The sequence below is a fragment of the Herpailurus yagouaroundi genome, unplaced genomic scaffold (assembly GCF_014898765.1).
Source record: "Herpailurus yagouaroundi ecotype Mexico unplaced genomic scaffold, PumYag 216, whole genome shotgun sequence".
Lineage (NCBI taxonomy): Eukaryota > Metazoa > Chordata > Mammalia > Carnivora > Felidae > Herpailurus > Herpailurus yagouaroundi.
In genome coordinates, this window is record NW_024412447.1 from 8301643 (window position 1) to 8329138 (window position 27496).

The 27496-nt window shown below is 57.4% G+C and overlaps 1 long non-coding RNA gene across 2 annotated transcripts; it reads right to left on the minus strand.

The window, feature by feature from the left end:
• On the minus strand, positions 1–27496 carry LOC121017683 (uncharacterized). 2 transcript variants are annotated; one of them, XR_005784864.1, is made up of 4 exons: positions 27104–27496; positions 24565–24641; positions 21286–21488; positions 1–578 (listed from the first exon to the last, which is right to left on the minus strand). It is a non-coding gene; the product is annotated as an uncharacterized LOC121017683 (long non-coding RNA). The 2 variants fall into 2 exon arrangements; XR_005784863.1 differs by lacking the exon at positions 27104–27496 and having other exon boundaries at positions 24565–24718.

Below are 27496 nucleotides of genomic sequence, written 5' to 3' on the forward strand. Positions count from 1 at the left end.
TCGTGACCTGAGCCGAAGTCGGACGCCCAACCGACTGAGCCACCCAGGCGCCCCTTAGAGCCAGCTGTCCATCTTTGTCCTTCAGAGTCTGGGGGAGTGGCACCTTCCTCCCCCTGGGGAACAGCGGGCTCGGGAAGCAAGCCGGCCCCTCCCAGCAGCAGACGTGGCCCCACCGGGCCACACAGAGGAAGGCCACAATGTCTGTTCTATCACTTCCTTGATTTCTTCCTTCCCTTACACGAGCGCGGAGAACCGTCCTGATCCCCCCATCCTACCTGACGCGTGCCTCAAGCACTCTGGTCCCGGAGTGTCCCTGGAGGAGACGATATTTTAACAGAGCCACCTCTGGGCCTCGTGGAGACCATCAATAACAGAAGGAAGTGGTTTCTGGGGTTCAACGCAGGGGAGACACAGCAGCAAACCCAAGCCACGGAGAATCTGCTCATACAGTCCCCGGCGCCGGCAGAACTGATCCATCAGGGAGATGGGCAGGCAGGACCCTCACGAATTCAGGCAGCAGCAGTGTGGAGTTGGCCTAAGTGGGACATGGGCTCAGCTGACGCTGGCCTTCGAACATTCTAGAAAAAAAAAAAAACCACATCTTCCTTAAGCTACACTCAGGATCGCAACGGAGATGCTTAACCTACTCACGGAATGTGATCTCTTTCACTGCGTGAATTCAGACACACCAAAACTGATTATCGTATACCTCGCGAAACCCTTTGGTCCACTTTCCCTCTTTGCTTGGCCTCCTAGGACCTTAGCAGTCCAGCTGACCGGCCCAACAAGTGGCCCTCGGGCCATGCGGTAATCAGAACAACATCCCTGGTTGCACTGATTATTTATTGGCTGGTTTGTCATGTATTGAGACTCCCACGTCAGTCACTGTGTGGGCTGCTTTTCAGGTTTCTTCTCGTTGAATCCTTACAACAACCCAAGGCTCTCTATTACCCCCATTTTAGAGATGAGAAAATGGAGGCCACAGGTTATGGACCTGGGATTCCGACCAGACCTGCAACCTTCTTCCTCTTGCTTCTTTCCCCCTGGGGGCCCCCCAGAACCCCCCTGGCCCCATATGCCTCACGAAACTCTGCCAGACAAGGTAAATACAGCTAACCAACCAGATACATTTTTTCTTAATTTTTAATGTTTATTTTATATTTGAGAGCGAGCGACAGAGAGCAAGCAGGGGAGGGGCAGAGAGAGAGGGAGACACAGAATCGGAAGCAGGCTGCAGGCTCCGAGCTGTCAGCATAGAGCCCGATGAGGAGCTCGAACCCACGAACCGTGAGATCATGACCTGAGCCAAAGTCTGATGCTTAACCGACTGAGCCCCCCAGGCGCCCCCAGATAAATTTAAAATGACCTCCCCCACCCGCCCCCAGCGCCGAGCCATCACCCCCATCCAAAAGTGTGTGTCTCAAGGCCCAGGTGACTTTATTCCCTGGAAGCTCCAGGCTTCTCATGCAAACAAACCCCAGGCCGGTCTGCCCTCCAGTTCTGGACGTGGCCCAACATTGCAGGGGAAGAGGCTTGGGACCAAGCTGGGATCTGCCCGCCCCCAGCCATCCATTCATTCACTCACTCTTCATCTGTGAGGCACACGGTGCAAGGCTCCACGGGGACCCGCCGTCTGGCTCACCCATGTCTCGGGGAGAGGGGGTCTTAGAGGTTGGTCGATGGGGCCAGATGGACACGGTGGTCCTGGATGAGGAGTTGCCGTGGGCCTCCAGAGCTGGGAGCTGGCCCCGGCTGCCCCCTGCCACAGATGTGGGCCCCCAGGTCGGGCCCCGGAATCCCTAGCCCTGCTCTTTGCCGCATTCAGGGCATCAGCCTCCCCCAGCACCGCACCAAGGCTCCCCAAAGAGTAGCCACCAAGCCCCTTCCCCTCAGAGCTGCCCCGGGGCCCCCCGGGACCTGGGACCAAGGCTGTTGGGTCTCAGAGAGGATTCGCAACCCCACTTGACTGCCTCTTACTCGGCCTGCCCCCCCCCCCCCCAGGATGAGAGGCAGTAGGAGAAGAGAAACCTCCATTCCTCCTTTGTGCTGACAGACAGACAGACAGACTGACTCGTGTCTGTCACAACAAGGTGGCGGGTTTCCCAGGGTCCCCTCCACCGTGGTGATGAGGATGGGGTGTGGCCTCCAGGGGTGCAGAACACAGGCAGGGCACGGGGGTCACCGGTTCCCACCCTGGGCCACCCAGCCGTCCCCCCACGGGACCCCGCTGGCTGGTGAACTCTCCGTGGCTCCTGGAGAGCCACTGCCCTCACCTTCCCGAAGGGCGCCTTGCGGGGCCGAGAGGTGGGGAAAGAGTGGAGCATTATTGTGCACTTTTTCTTAAGTCTGTGATAAGCTCCTTCTATTAGACTGTAGATCTCGTCACATAAAATAGATTTGTGGACTCACAGCCGGGGAGAGCCACGTTCCCGAGCCGTGGAAATGGCTCATTTTTCCCCTCTTCCTTGAGTAACTGATGGTCATGAATTTTTCACCCAAATGTCGCCACTAAAGATGTCACCAGCCTCCCTCCCCTGGAGATTTTATGATCTGGCTCTAATGGGGTGGGGGTGGGGGGCACCAGCGGAAGGGGGCCTGTGTGCTGGGGCCAGACAGGGAACTGGGGGTGTAGGGGAGTAGGGGGCCGAGGGCCAGAGGCTGGGGTCTCCATTCCAGCCGGCAACAGAGCCGGGCTTACCGAGCGGTCGCCGTGTGGCCGACCCGCCACCGCCACCGCCACCGTGTCTCATCTGACAACAGCCTGGTGAGGGGGGTGGCGGGTGGGCTGGGACCCAGAGGAGGCTGAGAAACTTGCCAAAGGTCACAAAGCTTCTTAAAGCCACAGAACCACAGGCAAACCCAGCTCCCGAAGAGCCCCAGAGCCTGGGCTACTGGGGGCCGTGTTTCACTGCCCCCGTCACAGACTCAGGACCTGGGCTGGGTCGCCCCCTTCCCCCATCCTGGCGAAGGATCTTGACAAGCACGCAGCACAACCTATGGGGCAGCAGGGCTGAGAGGTAAGGCACGTGCTTGCATCCGTCCTAGATGGAGGCGTGAGCTCGCCAGCAAGGGTCACGGTCAAAGTCACAGTCCCGAAGGAAACAGCCTCTCCATCCTCAGGGTTAAACGCTGAGAAATTGAGATGCTCCTTGAGACACAAGGTGTGTCTTCCTTTTGGGTGGCATCCCTAGCTGTCCGGGGAGAGGGGACAGAACTGGGACTGAAGCACTCACCGTCTCCCTCGCTCGTGGGGTCAGGGGACGGAGGCTCCCCATCGCCAATGCCCGTGGCACCAGAAGGGATGGGACCACGGCCCTCCACCCTCTGGGGAGGGCTGGGTTGCCGGATCGAAGGAGAAGGGTCTGGGGAACAGAAGGAGAGAGCCGAGTGTGGGGAGGGAGAATGTCCTTGGGTTACCGCCCCCCCAAAGTTGAGGTCAGTGGAGTTGGCTGCCCTCAGGTCGTGCAAGGGGAAGAGAGGGTTGGATGAGGGCCCACTCCCTGGTCCTCCTCCTCGAGCCACGTGGTCAGAGTTAAATTATGAAGGTCCCTCCATCACAGCGCAGCTTGGACTCCAGAGACTGCCACCAAGCAGGAGAGAACAGGAGACGGGCTTCAACGGGGGGGGGGGGGGGGGACAGGGTGGGGGGCCAGCAGAGAAAGCTGAAGTTGCCCTGCCCCGGCTAACTATGCGGAATCCTTGCCATCCCGGCCATGTTGAGCCTGCAGGACCCTCGGACTGGGAGATGACGTCTCAGCTGTCAGGCGTCAGGTAAGTAGAAGGTTCTCGGCTTCCACCCCTGCTGTCCCCGCCCGAGCTCTGCAGGGCCGGAAGAGGGGAGCCCTGTGCGCCTGGGGGTGGGGTGGTGGGGGGGGCGCTGAAAGCTGGAGTAAAGGAAACGAGTCTTCAAAGCAACCACCAGAGCCTTTCAGGGCTGGAAAGGACAGAATAGCATCCAACGCTTGCGTCTTTTCATGGTCTCCCAGGCAGGGAAACCGCCGGCCCTCGCATTCACCCTACCAGTGACGGGGAACTCACCGCCTCGTAAGTCCAGTCGGTCCCATCTGCTTACAGCTCTGGCTGGAGAATGAGATGGAATCAGCCCCCCAGGGTCTCCTCAGAGCCATTCTTCTGGGGACTCACGGGGACCCCTCGGGGCCCTGCAGACAGCGGTCATCCAGCGACGCAACGGCACCACATACAAGAAGGGCCAGCTTCACGGTTCCCGGAGCACCTTCACGACCGCTGTCTACACAACACACAGGCCTTTGAGGCAGGAGGCCCAGGCCCGGGTCACTGTTCAGTCTTTCAGATGAGGACCTCGGGCCACAGGTGGAGGCGGCGCAGGAGGGGTCTGGAGGAGCGAGGCTCTGTCCCTCGCGCTGCATCTCTGTGCCCCGTCCCCGCCACCGTCTTCTGGCCCCAGCCTCGGGGCACCTGCTCAGAACCCGGCTCCGTGCAGTCTCGGCTCCCGCTGTGAGTCCAGCCCTGGCCCTGCCCTAAGCCCTCCGGTCACACTCTGCCAGAATCCAGGCCACGGGCTGGGGAACCAGGGTTACCTGAGGAGGCCCCCGGAGACCCGGTTCCAGTCCCCTGGCCCTCCCCCACCTCACGTCAGCTTTCTCCTCTGGAAGATGAAGGAAGCCCCCCCCCCCCCATCTGCATCCGTCTGTGGCTCATCGGTACCCACTGTAACAGCCCTTTGAGACTCGTTGCCCATGAAATTGCCGGGGCCTGGCGTTCAGGGTTGGCGGGGGGCATGTCAGCCAGGCCCAGGAAGCCACGGTGAGGTGTCCAGGAAGGAGCGAGGATGGCCCTTCAGCTCTCCCGGACAAGGGTCCGGGACAAGTGGGGGTCTGGGCCCTCAGCCACTCTGCAGAGCCCTCTTCCAAGGGTGAGGGGGCCCATGGCCGCCAGGAGGCAAGGCTGAGGGGTGGGGCCAATGGGAGGAGGAGAGAAATCCAGCACGGAGCGCCTAGAAGGAACTAGAAAATGCCCACGGACTGATTGACACTTTACAAGACTCACCCCCTTTGCACGTGGCGCTCGGACTGCAGCCAGACGATTGCCCTATAAATGAGTAAGGAGCATGTTGACGGATTCACGACCAGGAGGACTCGAGCCTGAGACAAGTAAACAGGTGATTACAGTGCAGCCCAGTAGCTCGAATGGGTGCCTGGAGAGGAGAGCTCACTCAGGTGCAGGCCGGGCAAGTTGCTAACTCTGCCCGGGGGGCAAGGAGATGGCCGGGAAGACTTCCTGGAAGAGGGGACACCCGGTTCATAGGCATCAGCTAGCGGCACTTAGACTGCACTTGTCCTAATGGCAGAGCTCAGCTGACACCTTGAGGTGGGTCCGTTGTGCGGAGCAGAAAGCGGCCGGGTCCGTCGCCAAGGGAAGAGGGTTGGGGGCAAGTTCAGAATCACTTTGAAGCTTTACAGAGTCATCTTGGAAATGCACGTGAAAGTTGCATTCTGCTCCACGGTATAGCCTTCGTTCTCAGAGAAAAACAGGGTTTAAAAAATTGTTTTTAAGGTTTGCTTATTTATTTATTTTTATTGTGAGAGAGACAGAGACAGAGCGTGAGCAGGGGAGGGACAGAAAGAGACACACAGAACCCGAAGCAGGCTCCAGGCTCCCAGCTGTCAGCACAGAGCCGACGTGGGGCTCGAACTCACAAGCAAGACCGTGACCTGAGCCAAAGCCGGATGCTTAACCGACTGACCCACCCGGGTGCCCCGGAAAACACGTTTTCAAATTGCTTACCACATTCATGAGTAGATGGATCAATGGGACAGAAAGAAAGCCTAGAAATACACCCCCAAACGCTGGAAGTGAGGGCGGGACGAAGGCGGCTAAGAAGGGAGGCAAAGACGGGAGTTTCAATCCATGGTGTTGGCACAACAAGGAAGCCATCTGGTGACCAATCAGGCTGCATCTCAGCCTCACCAGAGAGCCCCCGGGACAAACTCCAAAGAGATCTGAGATTTAGACGTAGAAATTGAAATCCTCAGACAATCAGAGGAAAACGTGATTGACTCCCTTTACAACCGTGGCACGCGGAAAGTCTTCCAACAATGACTTGAAATTCAGAAGCTGGAAAGGATGATCAATTAAATGACTAATAACAGGGGCGCCTGGGTGGCTCAGTCAGCTCAGGCCATGACCTCACGGTTTGTGGGTTCGAGTCCCACGTTGGGATCTGTGCTGACAGCCCGGAGCCTGGAGCCTGCTTCAGATTCTGTGCCTCCCTCTCTCTCTGACCCTCCCCTGTTCATGCTCTCTCTCTGTCTCAAAAATAAATAAACGTTAAAAAAAAAATTTTTTTTAAATGACTAATAATAGATAAAGACACACAAGCGGCCTTTAAACATTGGAAAAGATAGTCCACCTCGTTCCCATTAAGAGAAATATGAAGAAAAACCATACCAAGGATCCCATTTCTTACCTATCAGGCAAATACCCAAAGCGCGACGACACAGCCTCTCGGTAAGGCTGTCGCACTGGGAACCAGGCGCTCTCCTAGGTCACTATGAATGCAAGATGATACGACCCTGATAAAAGATGATTTAGGCATTTTTATCATAGATGCAGATGGGTTGACCCCTGAGCCGACGATCCCACTGCTTGGGAATTCAATCCACAGGTACACGTTGAGCACGTGAGAAACGCGTGTGTATGCACAACCCAAGGGTCTATGTGAAAGGAGAAGCGAATTAAAGCATGCTACAGCCACGAGTGGACCTCGTGAGGGGGAGGAGGAGGAGGGGGAGGAGGAAGAAGGAGGGGGCAGCTTTGCATTAGCAGAAGTCCCCCGTGTGTACCATTAGGTAAAACACAAGAAGTCGAACAGCATATGTGTATGCAAACACCCACCACTTGATGCATTTACGTAGAAATACCCGGAGGATACACAAGAGATCTTAAGGGTTTCTCTAGGGAGCAGGGGGTTGGGATGCCGGGACGTGGAGGGAAATGTGACTTGCATTTCCAGAAATAAAACTTGCCAGGTGAACACCGATGTTTATCAGGTATCTGGCGGTCTGCTTAGCCCTAGACACCAAGTCCTAGATCCACAGGAATCTGTCCCTCTCCATTTGGGGAGAAAGAGCTGTAGGCAGTGGGGAGGGTCCTAGGCGGGGTAGGCACGTGTGGGCAAGAAAGCCCGCAACCCTGTGACCAGGGCTTGGGATCAACGGACATACCTGCAGGGCAAGGGGACCTGTGGCCGGAGCCCTGGGGGCAGCTCTGGGTCAAGAAGGGGCCTCCTCGGGGCCCCAAGCTGTCACAACCCCACATGCCCAATGTCCAAGCTCCCTGGAAGCAGCTTAGTGTGGGCTCCCGGCTTCTGTGCAGGCTGCTTTCTGCTAAGGAGGATTCTGTTTCGGGGAGAGGGGCCACATCAGCGAGCTCAGTAAGCCCATGGCGGCCAGTCTCTGAGCCCAGGGCCTGTCAGCCATCATGATGGTAGGTGGCTGAGCAGCTCTGATACTCAGCGGGGGGACCTGGTGGGTGTCCCTCTCCTCTCTCTCAAAATGACTTCTCGCCAGCCGCGGACAAGGGTTAGATAGGGAAGAAGGGAATCCTAGATGGCTCTCCATGCCCCACCTCCTTCAGGAAGTCTTCCTGGATTCATCGAGACGGGAGGACATCTTTTCAGAGGCCCTCTGCTGGGCCACAACCTGTCCAGGGCTAGGACCCTTGACCCTGACGGCACACGGTCGCCATCCCATGACCCTCCCGTCAGCCCTGGCACGTCAGGCCCCCCGGCCCGGAAGCGCGCAGCCCCTCACCGTCGGGCCCCAGCATGGGTGGGGCTCTGTCCAGAGAAACACACCATCAAGAGCGCTCTGCAGACTTTAAAGGGCTGTGCATCAGTCGTGTCTCCCTGGGGGCGGGAGGGAGGCAGAGGGGGAGGTGCTTCCCCCACCACGGGCCTGAGTTTTACTGCCCCACTAAATGCCGTGTTCGCTTGCACCCCGCCCGGCGGCTTGTACACGCCTGTACACGGAAGACTGTAATTTCTCTGCATGAATCACAGGCAGGATCACACCCAAGTTACCGGCACTCCGCTCCTTGGGGCGGGCTGGCCAGGCAGTCGCCTTTGTCTTCCAATTATGCCGTGTTTTATTGCTCTTTTAAGTGTAGCAGAAACACCCAAAGAGGCAGGGTCTGGAAGGCAATTAATGACATATGGAATAGCCACGCAAAACCACGGGGTTCGGGGCCCGAAGGAAGCGCTGTGTCTGGACACGGCACGGGCCCTCCGGGTGGGTGCGGGGTGGCGGCTGGTGCACGTGCTTCCCCATCCCGCAGGCCTGCATTCAAACCTTGCCTCTGGTGCTAACCCGCTGTGTGGCCCCGGACAAGGAACTTCACCTCTCTGAGCCTGCGTTTGCTTTCCTATAGAACGGCACCACTCCCAGTGGGGTGGATGATTGAGCTGACGGCAGACATTCCATCAATGCTGAGTCCTGCAAAGGCCCTCCTACGGTTTAGTTTTACAAGCATCTTTCCTGTCCCTCCAACTCTGTCAATGTCTACCGTGCACACAGTAGGTACACAGCGCTGCGGAAAGAGCCCGCGTTTTGGAGGCCACTTTTCATCCATTCCGTAAGTATTAACCAAATACCTTGACGCACCAGGTGCTGGGGATCTGGAGACCCACTCCCTGCCCTTGAGGGGCTCACAGTCCAGCCAGGGAGGAGACTCAGAGTAATAACAGGGGAGACAAGGCAGGTGGCAAGCCCCACGATCAAGGGAAGCCCAAGGGGGCTCTGCCCTCCCTGCCGAGCAGGCCCCAGACAGGCCAGAGGGCTCAGAAGCAACCCTAGGGTGATGCATGCCTGACTCTGTGCCCTGGAGGAAGAGTCAGAGTGAGCCGGAAAAGGACTGTAGTGTTTCACACAGGAAAACAACATGTGCAAAGGTCCTGAGGCAAAACACCGCCGGAGCCTAAAGGGAAGGATGGGGAGAGCCGAGGCCTGAAGAGGCCCTGAGGCGAGATCCAAAAGGGCCTTTTCAGCCAGGCGAAGGCCTTTGAGGTTTGAGTTCAATCTAGAGGGCACCAGGAGCCCTGCAAAGGATTTGAAAGTCTTCTGGTGCTATGGCATATCAAGGGCGGGGCCAAATGTGAATTTTGAGGCTAAGGGTGGAGGCAGAGGCAGTGCAGAGGCCAGGGCAGCGATCCAAGCAAAAGACAGACGGGGCTTGAATCCCTCCTCAGCCACTTACCGGCCTCGGGTAAGTGATCTCCTGCTCCTGACCACGGTTCCTCGTTCCTAAATCTCAGCGGTGCGGTCTAGTTCCCAAGGTGGCAAGATTTAACAGGGACAAAAAGAGGGACTCAGCCACATGGAGAGAAATAAAGAAATGGAGAGAAAGGGTACTTCTTCCAGGCACCAGAATGCCACTCGACCCTGCAGAAGGAAAGAAGGAAACAGAAAAGTGGTCAGTGAACCAACGACCCGGCAATGCTCGTTGCAAGTAAGATCCGCCAATGGATGATGTTAACATTGATGGACAAAAGGTTCGAGAGAAATGGGAGATGCCTGGCCTCAAAGTATCACTCCCCAGATATTTATTTGCTCACGACGGGGGAAGGACAGTAACTTTATAAGGAGACACCTGGCCGGCACGCTGTGGCCAAGCGATGGAGGCTAACGTGACAAGGCATCCGGCCACGAGGCACCGGAAGGACACAGGATTGTTTTTGTGGCATTCCCACTAAAACACGTCACCTCACTCCAATCGGGAGAACACTCAGGACAAACCAAGACTGAGGCAAATTCAACAGAGTAACTGATCGGGACTCTCCCAGAGCGTCAAGGCTGTAAAGATTAATTCAGATCAAGGAACTGCTAGCAACCGGAGGAGAAATGACAGCTGAAAAGCAACGTGGGGTCCTGGCTAGGGTCCGGGGCCCGCAAGGGGTCGGCAGTGGCCAGTCAACTGACGCTGGAGCGAGATCTGCGGTTTACTTACTCACGTAGGATTGTGCCAATGCTAATGTCCTGCTCTGGGTCATCGTACTGCAGTCGTATAAGGTGCTCACGTTAGGGGAAGCCGGCTGAAAGATACATAGGAACTCTACCTGTTTTTTTTTTTTTTTTAATTTTTTAATGTTTATTTATTTTTGGGACAGAGAGAGACAGAGCATGAACAGGGAGGGGCAGAGAGAGAGGGAGACACAGGATCGGAAGCAGGCTCCAGGCTCTGAGCCATCAGCCCAGAGCCCGACGCGGGGCTCGAACTCACGGACCGCGAGATCGTGACCTGAGCTGAAGTCGGACGCTTAACCGACTGAGCCACCCAGGCGCCCCTCTCTACCTGTTTTTTGTAAGTTTTCCGCGTTAAGCCTGCAATGAGCTTAAAATAAACAGTTTCGTTGGTTTTTGTGTTTTGTTTTGTTTTTGTATGTTTTTTAAAGGACCATCTCAGTGGTTCTTAACCTTGGAAACACAATTTGAATCACTTAGAGGAGGCCCAGGCCCCTCCTCAGACCAGCTGGATCAGCATCTCCGGGGGAGGAACCGAGGGCAGGAATAGTTTACAAGCCTCCGGGATGCCATTTACAGCGCCGGGGGAAGGGTGGGCTGTCTGCAGAGGAAGGGTGGGCCATCTGCAATCACTTGGCCCCTCGCAGGCCTTCAGTAAATCATCATCTACCCACATAAATGTGTTAAGTTTATCACCTGACACCTTCGTGCATTCAACAAGTGTTATTGAATACCTACTACGTGCAAGACACGGCAAGGGTGCAGTGATGGACAAGAGAGACAAGATCCTCATGGATCCTCATGGATCCCCTCATGGGGGAGACAAACCATAAAAAAGGGAGATCATTACACATGACGGGGACTCTAAAGGAAATAAGGAGACACAGCAGAAAGTAACCAGAGAGGTGGGAGCTCCCATTTGATGGAGTAGTTCAGGAGGGCATCCCGGAGGAGGTAACAGTTAAACTGGAATGATGGGAAGGACAAAACCAGGAGAAGAGATGGTGGGGGGTGGAGGAGCACTTGCTACAAAGAGAACAGCAGGTGCCAGAGCCCCGAGGCAGCCCCGAAGCTGGAGGGAGGGGGGAGCACTGGAGAGGGAGTCACCACCGACAAGGAGTCTGGATTTCATTCTTGGCGCAATGGAGAGACTTCAGTAAGGGTTGCAGCAGGTTCGGTCGGGTGGGAGGACCATCTTTGATCTGGTTTAGGATTTTAAAAGATCTCTAGAAAGCAAAAAGATCACTCTAGCTGCCAGGTGGAGACTGAATTGTCAGGAGGCTCCTCACTCTGTCTGGGAGAGAGATGACGGTGGCTTGGACTCAGGGAGGTGACAACAGAGGAGATGCCAACCCACTGAAACAGGCCTCTTGGCCGCCCAGCCCCCACCAGCCCTGAGGCTGGGTAGCAGAATCAAATTGCCTTTGCGCGTTCAGCCTACTGTTTGAGCCCTATTGCCCCCCAGCCAGAGCCGTCGTGGCCACAAGGTCCCCTCCTGTAGAGGCACCCACACACCTTAACGGACCACATCTCACACTCGCCTCGTAAGCACGTGTTCTCAGAGTCCCTAATACTGATGGGGAAACTCAAGCTCAGAGAGGCAAAGGCATTCACTCAACACCACACAACAAGTGAAATCCAGGACTGACGGTTCCACCGCCCTGGGCTGGGTCCCCGATTTGGGCCCACCTCCTTCCTCTGAGCCAGGAGGGTGAGAGGACTTGTTGGCAGAAAGCTGCCTGGTGGTCTTGACGAACAGGAGCAGGACTGAGAGCCCAAGCTAGGCTGGGTCCACACAGCCTGAAGATGGCAGCACGTTCATCTCCGGGGTGCCCAGGGCCTCAGCCGAGAGAAGCCAGGCTCCCAGGACAGCGGTTCTTACTAAAGTGTGAATGACTGATAGTTAGCCCTTTCCTGAAAGGGGACGCACAACGGGTTCCAGAAGCAGGAGAAACAGGAAGGTACTAAACATACAAACTTTGTCCCCTCCCATTTGTACCCTCTTGGCAGCTGTAGCCCCTTGGGGCTCAGTTATTAGCCGCAAACTCCTCCACTTAATTCCCCCAAATCAACAACAGATGTAGGAGCTCAGGCTCTCGTCACCGCCCCCCACTAATGCCTGCGGTCCCCTCCACAGTTGGTGGCTGTCCCTCCTCGGGCTGGGACGCCTCCAGTGACAGGGCCTTATGCTTATCAAGGGATCTTACGCTATTTGACATCTCCCAGAAAGTGCTTTCCTATAGGTGTGCGCCCTACAGGTGGGTATAAAGCAAACACAGGTGGATAAATCGGTTTCCCTTTTTAGATAAAGAAACTGAGGCACGGAGAGGTGAAGGATTATCCAACATCATGGGGCAAGAATGGAGCCAGGATGCAAACTCAGGCAGGGGGGCGGGGGCTGATTCTAGAAACTTCTCTAGCAGGTGGTGGCCTGGTCAGCTTGCCCCGCTCTTAGCTCCCCTTCTGGCCAAAGTGTGGTCTCCGGAAGGCCACTGCCGGCCGGGCTGGGGCGGGAGGCGATGGCACGACAGGGGCACAAGCCGGATTCGATACGAGGCTTCGTCTTTCCCTGGCGGGGGGCAGGGGGTGTCTCAGGACGTCACTTCACCTCTCTGAGCTGCACCCTGAGCAAATGAGCCCACAGGCCCGGCTCCCCGTGGGCCCCGACAGAGACTCCCTCCCCAGACCGTCCCAGCAGGCAAAGCACATGCCGGGTTCTCCACGGTGATCATGGGGCTCCGGGATGAAGGGACAGTGGAGGCCAGCCTCCCGCCCTCCTCCTCCTCCGGGAGGTCCCACCTGCCCCTCTGCCCGTTCCCACACTCCTCCACGGCTGAACCAGCCCCTGCCGTGCTCTCCCCAGGCCTCCAAGCCCCCAGCCCCGTCCTCCCACCCAGGCCCCAGCCGCCTCCATCCAGCTCCCCCCCAACCCCCCGCCTCGCTCCAAAAGGCTGCAGACGCTTCTGAGGGCTGGAACATCTGGCTAATGACGGAGAAAGTGCTGAGGCGACAGGTTATTTCAACAGTGTCATCATCCGTTGGGTATTTCAACACTCGGTGCTTGTGCAAGAGACATAATGGGACCTGTCATAAACTCACGCTGTCTCAAAGCTCAGGCACGTCGCGGCGGGGCTGACGGGGAGCTGTTGGGGTTTAGCAATTGGTGCTGTCTTGGGGCCTGCAGCCTCCTTAGGGTTATTTTGGCTCCACCGTGGAAGGCCCTGGAGAGAAATCTCAAGGTGTCAGAGAAAACCCAAAGCAATTACCTCTTGGGGTAATTAGATGGTGGCAGAGATAGATAGCCCGCCTTCCTGCCTTCCCTCCCGCCTGCCAGGGAGAGGGAGAGGGGAGGACCAGCCGGCCCCATCCCGCGGGGCCGGCCCCCACCTAGGCCGGCCCCGTGCGGGAAGGAGGCCGCAGATGACCTCATGGCAGCAGCAGCTGTGAATCATGGCCCCGACCGCGTTCCCACTTCCCTGGGGGTGGGCAAGCGTGTGGGTCCTCAGAGCTCTGGCTCAACACCCACGGCTGGCCACCCTCCCATCATGGCGGCTTCTCCAAAGGCTGTGGGGGAGGCTTCAGGAACCCGCTGGCCTCCCCTCCGTAGATCTCGAACTGGAAATCCTCGATTCAGCTCAGCCCCCATCCAAGATTTCATCTGAACCTCAACCACCCCGTGGGGAGGCCAAGGGGAGAGTGGAAGGTAGCATAGGGCCAGCTGCCAACAGGGAGGTGTCGTCTAGAGGAGGGAGCAGTCGCCAATCACGCGGGGAGACCAGCGGTTGGGAGCGATGCTGGGCACGTCCGAGCTGAGAACCAACCTCCCCACCTTCCCCTCCATGCCCAACCCCCCCCCCCCACACACACGTTTACAAAGCATCCTGGGACAGAGGGTTCTGGCTGGTGGCGGGGGGCAGGGGGGGGCAGCAAGAAGCGAGCAGACAGTTCCAGGGGAGGGTCCAGGAAGGCGGGAGGCACCGAGCACGACCAGGAAGCTGACAGCGGCCGGACGGGGACGATGGCCAGCATGAGTGAGCAGAGGAAAAGGCAGAGGAGGTATGGGCCCAAGGACATTTTCGAGTAGACGCATCGGGACTGGGTCCCACGCTGGGAGGACAGGGACAAGGAGCAGGTCCCTCTCAGAAACAGGCCTCAAGGGTGGGGAGAGGCTCAAGGGAAACTCTGGGGTCTTTGCGGGAGTCGGCCCTTCCGGGACCCCAGCTGGTCCCATGTCCCCCTCAGCAGGGACGCTGAGCCTCTGCTCTGGTCGGACTTTCTGCAGCCAGTCGGAGACTCTCCCGAAGGGACACATGGATCCAGAAAATGGTTTTATGTGGTTCTTGGCCCCCTGCTCCAGGACTCAAACTCCTTCCTGATCCCCGCTGATCCCACCTCCTCTTTCTCCAGATTCACCCTCCTCCCCCTGGCTTTTCATGGCCTCTCGGGGTCACCAGGGAGGCCCTTCGCAGGGCCCCAGGCCCCTCAGCCACCCCAACAGTCCTCCACACGGCCCACTCCTGTCCCCCCGCTGTTCAGCCCACGCTCGCCCCCCGCCGGGCCCCCTCTCAGACCGGGCTCCTCTGCTTCAGGCAAGTCTCCTCCCTGTGCCCCAAGCCTCAGTCCCCACCCAGCTTCCCCACAGGAAGTGCACCCGCCGTGCCTCAACCAGGCATTCGCTGCCTGTCCTGGGGCACAGACCTGTCAGCAGGACTGTCACTTCCCCTCTGCCAGAGGCCGCTTTCCAAGTGTTGTCTGTCGACACCCTCACACACACAAAGTCTAGGTAGGGGGGACGGTTTCCTCTGACCGGTGCCAGGGTCTCAGTTGGTGCTCACACCTGCCCTCCGTGGCAGGCACCACGAGCATCCCATTTTACAGATGAGGGGACCCGCTGCTCCCATGAGGCAGGGCCCGCCCCAGCCACCCTCTGCTTCCTGGGCAGGTGGGGGCCACCCAGTCCCCCACACCCCGGCCTGGCTTCCTCCCAAGCACCTGCTCGCCGTCCGGTGTCTCAGACCAGCCTTGCCCCAAATGAAGCGGGACAGGACCCTGGCCTTGGGGCTGGCAGACACGTGGCTGTCCCAGCTCCATCATCTTGGGGGAAGTTATTGACCATCCCTGGGCTTCTGTTCCCACCCCTGCCAAAGGGACAGCGGCCTCCAGCTTCTCCGGGTAAGAGAAGGCAACACAGCACAATGGAGAGCCGCCACGGAGGCAGGCTGGCCGCGGGGGTGGGTTTCTAGCGCTGCCTCTTGGAGCTGGGCCCCCTCACTGCTCTGGGCCCGTGTCTTCTCATGAGTCAGTGGGATCTAACAGCGTTTCTCCCTCGCATTCAGCCCAGGGCAGGTGCAACCAGGGTACTGTGTGATATCTTCAGTCAAGGTTCAGTCTGGCTCTAGAACTTTCTATAGTTCTTTGACAGACCATCTTCCCAGGGGACAGCTTCAGCAGCGCTGAGGCTGGACCACCAACCCCTTCGCCCAAAACAGGTCTGTGTAGAGGTCCCTGTAAGGCCACAGCTGCAAACCCGGAAATGGGCCCATACTGGAGTTGCTGGAGTCCAGCCAAGGGATCTCCGCGGGGGGCTCCAGACCCCTGAGGCTGGGCGGTGACTCGGGAGGCACCAGGAGCCCCTGCCACCCTCCCTCCCTGTGGAGGCAGACCAGCTGGGACAGGCACGTTCACACGGTGTCTCTCACTCGCTCTCCCCCGGCCCATCTCCTTCTCCCCGTCCCATGGACGCCTCGCCAGGAAGACCTCTCTGCACCCGATACAGCCCTCCCGGCGAAAGGCACACTCGCGGGATCGGAGGCTGATTCACGGGACAGGATGACCAAAGACGAAGCAAGCTGAACGCACCGGGAACCCAGGCTGGGGAGCAGAGAAGACGAACCACAAGGGGCGGGACAGGGGCGCCCGGGGACAGCCACGTTCCCTCCCGCCTGCGGCCTGCCAGGCCCACGCCGGGCCCAGAGGGCCCTGATCCCCCGGCCCCCGGAGCTACGCCCAGCCCGAGGAGAGGCCCGTCCCCGTCACGATGGGTCCCTCCGAGCATGGCCCGTCCGCTGTGCCGCCCCGGGAGCGGAGCGGCCTCCTGCCTCCCCCACGGCTCTGCCGGATGGCACCGGCTCCGGCTGCATCTGCCTGTTTACATTACCCCAACGGAAAGCAGCTTTGTTTATGGAAAAGAGCTATTTCGGTGCCACGTTTCTCTCCACTCCTCTGACTCGCAGGAGTGGCTGCTCTCCGGAGGCGCGGAGGGGAGCCGTCTCCACGTCCCCGGGAAGGTGCTCGGGGGCTCCCACAGGTGGAGCGGGCCACGGGGCCATCTCCGGCCACCGCAGCTCTCGGAAGAGGATGACGTCCCCCCCAGGAGAGGGACCCTAGCGAGTCCCGCCCGCTGGTGAGCCGGTGACCCCGGACCCTGTCCTCTCAGTGGATCCCACCCGCCCTGGGCTCATCGACCAGGCCCTCGCCTCCCCGAGCCAGGCGAGTCCTGTTATCCCCATTATCCGGATGAGAGCGGAGACCGCAGAGGCGAAGCGGGATCTCCCAGTGTCACAAAGCTGGTGAGACCCAGGGATTTTTCGCCACCGTGCCGCCCCGGGATAGAGATGCTGTGCGTGTCTAACGGAGGGGGCATCGGGCGGAAGTCCATGGTGATAACTATTTCAATAAAAAGCCACGGCCACCGCTTCATTCCAGGCTCGGGAAGCAACCAACCAAGCGGGAGCAGGACTAAGTTAGTTCAACGACGTGCGCGCTTCTCCACAGAGAGGCCGCCATTTTCCAGATGGGAACCCCGAAGCTTGGAAGGGGTAGGAGGAAACAAGTCATGACATCCCAGCTAGAGCAAACGAGAGAGGGGTGCCCCAGGCCCCGTGCACCTGCCTCCCCGCCCAGGAGAAGAAAGAGGCAGAGGGTTCTCCAGAATGTTCACCGGGTAGAGTGCCCTGCATGCCCTCCTTTCCTTTGTGACTCCGGGCACTTCCTCCATGGAATTTGCGAATTCCGGGGTGCACACATTGCCTGGACCGCCAAGGCAGGTCAACAGCTGTCACCATGACAGCAAAGAGAAAGCAAAAGGGAGGCTGACCGAGGTGGAGCGCCCCCTAGAGAGGCTGCAACACAACTTCAGGACTAATTCCCCTGACCCCGGAAGGGGGGGCGGAGCTTACATAGGGGCAAGGGTGGGCCCCCCCCCCCCCGGGGCCCCCCATGCTGGGGATGGCGATAAAGGTGTGTTTAGAGAAGAGCTTAAAACTTCTTGTGGCTTTGTGCAGGGCTTCCTGTAGGCCTTTGGGACTCCTGGCCTGCAGCCCCTGGTGTCTAGAACCTTCTATGTGGCTACAGTGGTGATGTGGGCCCGGGGGGAGCTGTTCTGGAACAAAGCTGTCAGCTCTAAGCCCTGGGGAGGCTCAGTTTCCCTCGGGGCGTTTTGCCCTAGGCTCTCTCTGCTCTGCCCTGCCCGCCACACACAGGCAAAGCCACACAGGAAACTTTCAGACCCTCAGGGGAGGGACACACAGAGCCACGTGGCCTTGTTCCCTAGGCAGACAGGTGCCCGCTTCGCAAAGGTACCTAAAAACCACCCTGGCACCAAAGCAATGCCGCCCTGGATGCCTTCACTCCACCCTCTCAGGTTAGTCCCCTGAGGGATAAGTGATTACAACAGGAAGTGACCCCCCCCCCAGCAGGGGGGAAGCGGGAAGGGGAAGCGCTCCGCTCAGCTCATTGAGGGGCAGGCAGGGCTCTCCTGGGTGGACCTCACGAGATCATTGTGACTGAGTCAGCACCCAGGCCCCTTCTTGAGTGTCTCCCTCAGAGCCGTCCCCAGAAGGGGAAAATGTGGCCACTTGACCTAATGGCCTCTCGGCCTGGGTGTTCTCCCTGGAGCTGATTTCTTCACAGCTGTTAATGGGAACGTCCAACTCGAAGCGGGCCTGTCCTGCTCCCGTCTAAAGCGCCGTGGCTGGCTGGCCGTGGTGGTTTATAAACGACAGCCTCAGCCTCGGCCCTCCCTGCCTCCCTCGTGAATCACCCCGCTTGCTGGGGTGGGGGTGGGAGTGGGGGGGTCCGGGAGGGGAGGGTCCCCCGGGGAGGGTCGGTCACTGGTCCTGGTCACATCCCACCGGTCCGGGCCTGGACCCGAGGACCCCTCACAGCTGGGCAGGGCCTTCACAGTTTACAGAGAGCTCTCCCTTGTCTCATCTCCCATCACCCTTTGAGCTGGGACACCAAAACACCTAGAAAACACAGTGCCTGGACCTGCCCCCCGTGTTCTCCTCCTTAGCCCACAAGCATTGCCCCAGAGCCCACTCTGTGCCCGGGGCTGGCGGTAGAGGCCTAGCGGTGGGGGTAGACCCGGCCCTGGCCCTGGCCCTGCCCCTCCCCCTGCCCCCGCCCCCAGCCTCAGCCCTGCCATCCAGCCCCGCGTGCAGCAGGGGGATCCTCCAATCCTGCCCCTGGCCCACCCAGATCCAACAGTGCGCCCCCAACCCCGCCGCCCAGATGGTCAAGGGATTCCTCAGCCTCCACTGGAGGCCCTCCCCCTCTCCCCTCCCGCTTCACGACTGCACAGTCTCTCTGCTTTGGCCTGAGAGCGGCTGACGTGCGGCCAGCGCACGGTTTCCTGTCCGCCCGGGCTGTACTAAGCGGCAGACCGGTCCCTGTGCACACCGTGCCCCCCCTTCCAGGCCCCGGCCTGGAGTTTCACGCTCCCGGAGCCCACCAGCCAGCCGCATCTGAGTCCACAGGCGCGTCATTGCCCAGCGCCGATTCCACCCTCCCAGAAGTCACCCCACAGTGAAGGCGACCGCCGCCCGGATCGCAGCTGGCATCACGGGTGCAGGCCTGCTACCTCTGTCCCCGCATCAGACGGTGAGCTCCTGGGGCGAGGGTAGGGGGCACGCAGTGAAGGGTGTGGCTCAGCACAGGGCGCCCCCCCTCCCCAGAACACGGGAATGCCATTGGCCGAATGAATGAGCAAAAAGACGAAAGAAGAGGAAGCAGAGGGGCCCGGGGGGCCTTGGGGTACCCTCAGATGGAGCTGGGGCCCTCCCAAGCACAGCCCTCACCCTCTGCTTCGGAGAACACCGGCACATCATTTCTTTGCCTGCCCAGCACCTCTGGCCGCATCTCCTCCACCTGGGGAATCGCCTCCTTTCCGTCTTTCATCTTCCGGCCAGCCCCCTTCAGCCTCCCTTGCAGCTAGAGTTACATCATGTGACCTGGGCTCCACCATCACAAGCCTGCCAGACTCAGGATGGGCAGGGACGACCCAGGAGGCAGGTGCTGCGGCGTAGAATCTACTCTGGCGGGCAGGAGGCAGTGCTGAGACTCGTGCAGGGTGCCCAGGGGGGACGAGCTGGCATGAGCTCCCTGCAGCGATTCCTGCCGTGGGTTTGGGGGCCCCCACTCCTGGCTCTGCACATTCTTTCTCAGAGAGTCTGTGCTATGGGGTATCCTTGAATAAACTCTGTCTACTCAACCTGGCCAGAGTTGATTGAGTTGATTTCTGTGTCTGAAATCATAGACCCCGACCTGTTCACCTCACGGTGATGAACGTGCCCCAGGAAGCCTTGGCAGGTCCCAGTTTAGAGAAGTATTTGTGTGTGAGTAAGACGTCAGGCCTTGTGTGGGGCAGCAGGCTGGGGGAGGCGGGGGGCAGGGGGAACCAGAGGTGCCCACGCACCAAAGTGGGGACCCTGAGAAGAGGCTGCTTTGCATCCTGAGGTTGGCTCCACAGCTGTGGGGGTCGGCTCTCACTGCTGTGTCTTTGCCGCTGCTCAGGCCTCTGCCTATCCACACCCCCAACCACTTCCGATAACTCCTTATCATCCTGAGAGACTCGGGTTCTCATTGTCTATTTCTGGAAGCTTCCAGCCCCACCCCTCTGGGCCAGGCGCCTCCTCGGTGCTCCCAGAGCCCCCAGGGCCACATCTGACAATGCCCTTCCACGTTGCACGGTCACTGTCTATTGCCCCCTCCTGAGGGCAGGGGTCACCTCTGGTCCACTCCGAGCACTCAGTGCTCCCGGCATACAGGAGATGCCCCGGGAACGTTTGCTGAGTGACTGAGTGAGTGGGTGGGAGAAGCCAGGGGTCTCTGGGCTCGGTGAAAACGGGAGAGGGAAAACAGTACAGCAGGGCCTTGGGGCTTGGCGGGCGCGCCCACCCCTACCTGAAACCCCAGGCCGGCAGGCACGTGCTCGGCTTGCTTCTGTGCAAAGGGAATGTGTGGGGCTGGTCCATGCCTGCAGCCCCATCCACCGCGCGAGTTTCAGAGCAAATTCACCAGGAAAAGATTTCCCGGGAAATAAATCTAGAGCTACCGACTGGCTTCAAGGCCCCCTTTATCCCACATTGATTTGTATCTTGGAGATTTAAGCCTCTCCATTTGTTTGCCTGGGACGCTTGTCACGCAGACATCAAGGCACGTGGCCGCAAGAGCGGTTTCCTGAGCGACACTGGGTAGAAGTCAAGCGCATCCCTTTGGGCATACACCTCCCCCTCTCCCTCCTTCCCTGGCAGGCAGGGGAAGCTCCTGGCGAGCTGCTCAGAGGCCATCGGGCCACTGCACTGCACCAGCCAGGTGCCACGGGCAGCAAAGGATCAAAGTGCCAGGGGTCTCTGTTCCTCCAGGTCATGGTCACCAGAGGCACTCTTCATTTGTGGCTCAGGTCATGATTTCACTGTTTGTGGGATCGAGCCCCTTGCTGGGCTCTGTGCTGACAGTGTGGAGCCTGCTTGGGATTCTCCCTCTGTCTCTGTCTCTGTCTCTGTCTCCTTCCCTCCCTGGCTCACGCTCTCTCTCTTTCTCTCTCTCAAAATAAACATGAAGAAAAAAATCCTTCTCCCTAGATGTCTCTCTGCTGTCTCTGCCTTGGCCCACCCCCTACTCCCCTCCCCCTGCCCCTCCAATCCTGCCCACCCACTATCAAAGCAGAACAATCTGGCCCCCATAGTCCGATTTCCTCCCCTAGTGAGGCTGATAGGAGGATCCGCTTTCAAGGGGAACTTGGTACTAGTTCTTAAAATGATGAATTTTCGGCTGCTATGTTGCCACCAGACTCACAGCTCCCGGTCCCTCCTGCCTTCCAGGGACCCAGAATTGAATGGAGCACAGGTGCAGACCTCACGGAGTCCAAGGTCAGGGTCAAGCCCTAAGGGGTTCGCCCATGGCAGAGAAGGTGGGGAGACACCGGTTGGAGGGAGGCACAACACAGATGGGCAAGAACAGATGAGGGACAGCTCCCCCCACATGGAGGAGCCAGAAAGGGCCTCACCAAAGACGTGATGGGATAGCTGGCCTTGAATGGGTTCCAAGAGCGCGAGAGGTAGTGGGGCCAGAATCCTCATCGGCGCCTCTCTAAGATTCACCTGCTGAGGCTGCGCTGGGATCACTGGCTGTTGGGTCTGCCTCCTCCGCCAAGCTGGGAGCTCTGGAAGGTGATCTCCTTTCAAGGGCCAAGTTCGATCAGTCTCAGCCCTGGGAGGAAGGAAGGGAAGGAAGGTGAGTAGGGGTGAGAGAGCCGTGGCAGCATCTAGAGTCCGGGGGTGCTGGCGGCCGCAGGACCCCTGATGCTAGGGCAGAGACAAGAGGCGGACTTGGCCGTGGACGTGATCACTTCGCACCGAAAGTGAGCAGGATCGGGGGCTGCGGGTCCTCGGGTCACTCCTACGAAAGGCCTTTTCCATCAAGCACTGGACCCTCGAGCACAGAGGCCGTACCTTCTTCATCTTCTCTGTGCCCACCACCTCCGGCAGTGCCAGCCCGGAACCAGGTCCACAGCTCTCCCTTGGAATCCAGCAGGGGCAGCTGGCCCCTCTGCACATTGGCCACCCATTAGAATCACCGGGGACATGGGGCGCCTGGGTGGCTCAGTCGGTTGAGCGACCGACTTCGGCTCAGGTCACGATCTCGCGGTCCGTGAGTTCAAGCCCCGCGTCGGGCTCTGTGCTGACAGCTCGGAGCCTGGAGCCTGTTTCGGATTCTGTGTCTCCCTCTCTCTGACCCTTCCCCGTTCATGCTCTGTCTCTCTCTGTCTCAAAAATAAGTAAACGTTAAAAAAAAAAAAAAAGAATCACCAGGGACATTTGAGAAAATACTGATTCCCTGGGCCCCACCCCCAAGGAGACTGGTTTGACTGGTCTGGGGGTGGGGCCCCGGCATCGGCACTTTATTGAACAAAAAAATGATTATTCTGCTGTAGCATCTCGTGCAGCAAAAAAGGCAAGTGCTCACGGGACACGTGTACCTCGAAGGAAGTCTGGCTCTTGGTACTAAGGTCTGTCCCCTCTTTCAGAGCTTGCCCGGCTCAATGACTTCAGCCACCACCGTTTCAGATGACGCCTAAATCTCAGCGTCCAGCCCAGAGAGACTCTCCGTCCCCAAATCACAATCACACAGGGACAGATGCACGCGGTACGGAGCTCCACCAGTCCCGGGGCCCCACCCTCCCGCTGGACAGCTGGATCCGTCATCTGCTTTCGGCCGGCGTGACGGGAAACCAAGTTGAACTAGCCCGGTCAATGGGAGGCTTTGGGGTATCATCCGTAGCCATGGGGTGCTGGGTACCAGGGGGCCCAAGGAGCCATTTGGTTCTGACACTCATCACCATCACCAAGAACTGCACTGCTCCACGCTGTGGAGACTCTAAGGAGTCTGGTCAAGTGCCCACCCTCCACCACTCTGCTGAAGCCAGGAGCGTGGGGTCGCCGAGCACAGACGGTAACATACAGACAGAGGAACTCCATTTAAGACGGAGGAGTGAAGCCCCATCCCAACAACCCCTCTTCCCCCAAAGACTAACCATTCGTAGTGTTAGAGGAATAATACCAACAGCGACAAACTCCACAGAAGGCATTGTTGACCGGGTGTATTTATTTGCTGGGACCCGGTAAGAAGCAGATCTCTCACTCAAAGGGGTGATTGAAGAAACTGAATAAGGAGACTCGTTATAAGGGTGAGAGCGAAGGGGGCCGGGAAGGGGTGGCGAGGCACCGGGGATCAGCGGTTCCACACCCCCCTCCAGGCACGGAAGGCCACGGGGAGGTTGTCCAACTAGTGGCTGCCGTAGTGGGATTAGCACAGCCACTGCCAAACTGGGAAGAGTAGGCATTGGGGGGATACCCCAGTCTCTGTCCCCTGTTGCCCTCTCCTTGGCTGAACATAACCGGAAGCCAGAGAGAGCCCGAGCGAGGCAATCCATAGCGCCTTCCAAGCACTGAGCGGATGCGGAAGCGTGGGGAACACATCTTCAGGAACAAGTGTGGAACGTTCCACACCCTGAATGGCCACCCAGATGGAATCTGCCCTGGGGCTCCAGGGACCCAACGGCTTTAAAGTCACCCTTGCTTTCTCTGTTTATTTTTCCCCCACATGCCATCACCAGGTCCTAATGATGCCATCTCCCGACACTTCTGGAGTCTGGCCTCTCCTCTGTCTTCACTGGCTTCTCCGTATCCAATCGAATCCACCCAGCAAAATGCCGTCGACTTGACCCACGGCCCTTCCCAGCCAAAACCTTCCCAGGAAACCCCCACTGCCTTCGGGGTAACAGGCAGACCCACCCCGTGTGCTCCGGGGCCACCGACCCCGCTCCAGGTGGGTTGGAGCAAGAGACACAAGGTGGGTGACAGTCTGGCTAAGAAATTGGGCCTCTTCCTTCAGGCAACGGGCACTAAAAGAGTTTTGGAAGCAAGAGTTTGTTGTTCTCGTGAACTTTTCATTTTGAAGGAACTTCATACTTTCCAAGAAGCTGCAAAAAGAGGACAAAGAATCCCCATCAACTCTATCCAGATCCTCCAGATGTCAACATGGCACGGCACAGCGTCAAAATCGGGACATCCCACTACGTAACCTACAGACCTTATTTGCATTTCCTAGGTAGTTGCCCTAACGTCTTCTGGTTCAGGATTCAGTCTAGGGTCATGTTGCTCTCAGTTGTCACGACTCTCCGGTCTCCTTGAATCTGGAACAGTTCCTCATCCGTGTCTTTCGCGACCTTGACACCTTTGTGTCCACACTGGCCACTTCTTTTCTAGAATGCCCTTCTACTTGCCTTTTTCTGATGTTTCCTCGTCATTCAATCCAAGGTATGCATGTTGGTTGAGTAAAAAATGCCACAAAAGACAGGTTGTATCTTTCTCAGTGTATCATCCTAGGAGGCATGTGATGTCAGCTCGTCCCAATATGGTTGATATTAATTCTGACTGAGTGATTGAGATGTTGCCTGCCAAGTTTATTAATAAGTATCCTGTGGGGAGAATGCTTTAAAACTATAAATATCCGGGCCGCCTGAGTGGCTTAATTGGTTAAGTATCCGACTTCGGCTCAGGTCACGATCTCACAGTTCACGAGTTCGAGCCCCACGTCGGGCTCCGTGCTGACCGCTCGGAGCCTGGAGCCCGCTGCGGATTCTGTGTCTCCCTCTTTCTCTGTCCCTCCCCCACGCGCTCTGTCTCTCAAAATGAATAAACATAAAAAACTTTTTTTAAAAAGAACTATAAATATCGTGTTTTTCATATACACGCAGCCCACCGATTTTAATACCCATACTCACCGGAAACAGTTTCTACCCTGGCATTTGCCAAATGGTGGTCCTCAAGCCCATCACTCCCACATTTATTGGTTGGAATTCTGCTGTCAAGAAGAGAAAAGCAGGATCCACTCAACAGAGGATGGTCTCCGGGAATCACAGCAGCTCACCTGATATATTGCAAACCTTATCTGGAATATATTTTATTTTATTTTATTTTTTTAAATTTTTTTTCAACGTTTTTTATTTATTTTTGGGACAGAGAGAGACAGAGCATGAAGGGGGGAGGGGCAGAGAGAGAGGGAGACACAGAATCGGAAACAGGCTCCAGGCTCTGGGCCATCAGCCCAGAGCCCGACGCGGGGCTCGAACTCACGGACCGCGAGATCACGAGATCCCGCGAGATCACGAGATCGTGACCTGGCTGAAGTCGGACGCTCAACCGACTGCGCCACCCAGGCGCCCCTATCTGGAATATATTTTAAAACGCTTACAACTCAATAATAAAAAAACAAATGAGCCAGTTAAAAAAAAATGGGCAAGGGATTGGAATTGACATTTTTCTTTTTTTTTTTTTAAATTTTTAAAATGTTTATTATGTATTTTTGAGAGAGAGAGAGGGGAGAGAGAGAGCATGAGCACCTGACAGGGGGAGGGTTAGAGAGAGAGGAAGACACAGAATCCGAAGCAGGCTCCAGGCTCTGAGCTGTCAGCGCAGGGCCCGACGCGGGGCTTGACCCCACGAACCGTGAGATCGTGACCTGAGCCGAAGTCAGATGCCCGACTGACTGAGCCACAGGCATCCCCGGAATTGGCATTTTTCTACAAAAATACTTACAAGTGACCGATAAGCGTGAATAGATATTCCACATAATGGTTAGGGGAATGGACATCAGAACTGCTGTAAGATGTACTTTCTGCACACTGGGATGGCTGTCTCGAAGAAACAGACACCGGGCGCCTGGGTGGCTCAGTCGGTTAAGCGTCCAACTCGTGATTTTGGCTCAGGTCGTGATCTTGCGGTTTGTGATCACACTGGCAGTGTGCGGCCTGCTTGGGATTCTCCCTCTCTCTCTGCCCCTCCCCAGCTCACATACTCTCTGTCTCTCTCGAAATAAGTAAATAAAAAAAGAGAGAGAGAGAAATAGACACTAACAAGTGTTGGCAAAGCTGCAGAGATTAGAACGGTCACTTGCTGCCGGGAGGAATATAAATGGTGCAGCTGCTTTGGAAAAGTCTAGCTTTTCCTCCAAAGGTTAAAGATACCAGCTCCCATGCCCCTAGTTCTCCTACCCCCAGGCATATACCCAAGAGAAACAGCGTACGTTCTCGCAAAGACTTGTATGGAAATGTTCGTGGCAAAAAAGGTGGAAACCATCCAATACCCATCCGGTGAGAAGTGTACAAATAAGGTGTGGCCTACCCACCCGACGGATGTTATCTGGCCGTAAGAGGAAATGATGGACAGATACGTGCTGCTACCCCACGGGCGAACCTTGACAACGTGATGCTAAGTAAACGAAGCCAGACGCAAAGGACCCCAGGTTCTATGATTCCACTCAGGAAATGTCCTGAATAAGCAAATTTATAGAGACAGAAGGTAGATTAGTGATTGCCAGAGGCTGGGGCAAGGGAGTGACTCTTAACAGGTACGGGGTTTCTTTTTGGGGTGAGCAAAATGTTCTAAAATTGTGACAGTTGCTGCCCTACCCCATGAATACACTAAAAATTATAGACTTCAGGGGCGCCTGAGTGGCTCAGTCGGTTGAGCGTCCGACTTCGGCTCAGGTCATGATCTCACGGTCCGTGAGTTCGAGCCCCGTGTCGGGCTCTGTGCTGACAGCTCGGAGCCAGCTTTGGATTCTGTGTCTCCCTCTCTCTCTGCCTTTCACCCTCTTGTGCTCGCTCTCTCTCTCTCTCTCTCTCAAAACTAAACATTAAAAATTTTTTTAAATTTGTATATCTCAAATGGGTAGCCTGTATGGTATGTGAATTATATCTCAATATAGCTGTTATTACAGTTATATCTCAATAGCTGTTATTACACACACACACACACACACACACACACACACACACACACCACCAACAACCTTCTCGGAGTTTTGTAGGAGAAGGAAGTTCCCGCGTCCCTGCCCAGCCCAGTCCGGCCGCCTCAGTTCCGGCCTCCAGCTGCTCGGGCCCAAAGGAGCTGACACCCAACTAGCCCAGCAGAGAATCGACAACGCTCTCAGGCCCGGCAACCCCCACGGGCCAGCGTGACAGACTTTCCCGTGATTAGGACGGGGAAGATTCACGGCTGCGTTTTGACCAGCTATCTCTTCACTCCCCCCGTGAAACATCCTGAGCCAGACTGTGGCTTTGTGCCTTGAAGCCCAAGGCCATGAATCAACATAATCCACTTATCAGGACCGAAGGCTGCGGTCACTGTGCATGTAGAAGAAACAACCCACATTTCTTGGCGCCTTCGTGGCAGAGGGCCGGGCCGCACCCTGGTGCCCACTGGGGAGAGCCGTGCTCCCGGATCCTTCTGGACTCACCACACGCCGCCCCCGGGGCATACCTTTCCCGTGGCGTCACAGCGGTGCCGCTGGGAGCCTGGCAGTCTGCGTCCCCATTTGCCGCTTCAGTGACTCTGGTGGGTGAGCCAGGCCCGGGCCGGGCCCATGCTGGGTTCCCTGGCTTTGGCTTTCTTACTCTCCTTCACGTTACGTTATAAAACACAACCCTATGGGGGTGGGGAGGGGGAGGAGGGGTGATGGGAGAAGAGGAGTTAAAAATACAAACTCCCAGCCGTAAACTAAATAAGTCCTGGGGATGCAAGGCACGGTGTGGGGACTACAGTTAACATACCGCATTGCATCTGAAAGGCGCGAAGAGATCTTAAAAGTTTTCATTACGAGAAAAAAAAATCTTTTTATTTTTTTTATTAAAAAAATGTTTTAATGCTGCATTT